We start from the raw sequence: 1,377 nt of genomic DNA on the forward strand, positions 1-1,377 counted from the left end.
AAGGTGATCTTTAGCCCTAGTTGAGCAGTCAGTATCTTACTTGCAGTAGACAGCAGTCAACATGATCTCCGTTTGGAAATTCACATGAAAAATACATTTTTTTACTCATTCACTTAACTCAAACTCAATATATCACTTGTATAGGACAGTTGTTTGCATCTCAAAATGTTCTGAACTAAGCAACAATCGTGCTATTGCTCTGCTAAGTGCAAAAGCTGATCAACTGTATCCCACCACAGAACAGCCATGACCCCCCAGTTTGGCTGGTTTCATGCTAAAACAGTTACACAGAGATTAAAAATCAAAGACTTTACTTGAGTTGCTGGAAATGTATTTGAGTTGCTTCAGCTGGTGGAAGGTCGCTTTTAGAACGGGCTGCAAAGGCTGCAGGAGGGACTGCAGAGGGGAGAGCGAGGGAGGAGGGTTGAGCTCTGAACATTTTGAACTTTACAGAATTTTTTCTTTCAAATCTTCACTCAACATATATTTTAAACTAAATTAGACATATAAAAGAGAAACTTTGATTTTCAGCTGGCAGCACGGTGGTGCAGCCGAATGAGCTGACGCCTCTCAGCGAGCAGGTCGCCCCGGTTCAAATCCCAGGCAGGGGTGGCATTTGCATGTTCTCTCTGTTCATGTGTGGGTTTTCTCCGGGTACTCCGATTTCCTCCCACAGACTAAAAACATGCATGTCAGGCTGATTCAAAATTGTCCCTATGTGTGAGTGAGAGAGTGAATGGTTGTTTGTCTCTATGTGTCCCTGTGATGGACTGGAGACCTGTCCAGGGTGTCCCCCACCTCTCACACAGTGATGGCTGGATATGGACACCAGTGACCCCTGCAACCCATACAGGAAGAAGTGGGTAAAGATAATGGATGATGTTCAAATTTTATGAAGCCACATATAACAAGAGAAAATTCTTATAATTTATTTGAGGTTCCTTAAGTAGTTCAGGAAACAAAAGTTAATAAAAAAAAAAATCCTAACTAGAAAAAAACCCCTCCATCGTATCAATTGTGAAGAGACTAGCTGAGGAAGAGAAGTAACAAAACATGAGCTAAAAGCTTAAAGAAGAAACAAAAAAGAAAATCAATGTCCAGAATGAGCTGACCATTTTGATACATGAAGTTGGCACAAGGCAGCACGGTGGCGCAACTGGTAGAGCTGCTGCCTCTCAGCAAGCAGGTCCTTGGTTCAAACCCCGGTCCAGGGGCCTTTCTGGGTGGAGTTTGCATGTTCTCTCCATGCATGCGTGGGTTTTCTCCGGGTACTCCGGTTTCCTCTCACAGACCAAAAACATGCATGTTAGGCTGATTGGTAACTCGTACTTGTACCCCGCCCCTCGCACAGTGATTGCTGGACATGGGCACCAGTGA

Source organism: Nematolebias whitei, chromosome 17, assembly GCF_014905685.2.
Source record: "Nematolebias whitei isolate Nwh7 chromosome 17, NemWhi1, whole genome shotgun sequence".
Classification (NCBI taxonomy): Eukaryota; Metazoa; Chordata; class Actinopteri; order Cyprinodontiformes; family Rivulidae; genus Nematolebias; species Nematolebias whitei.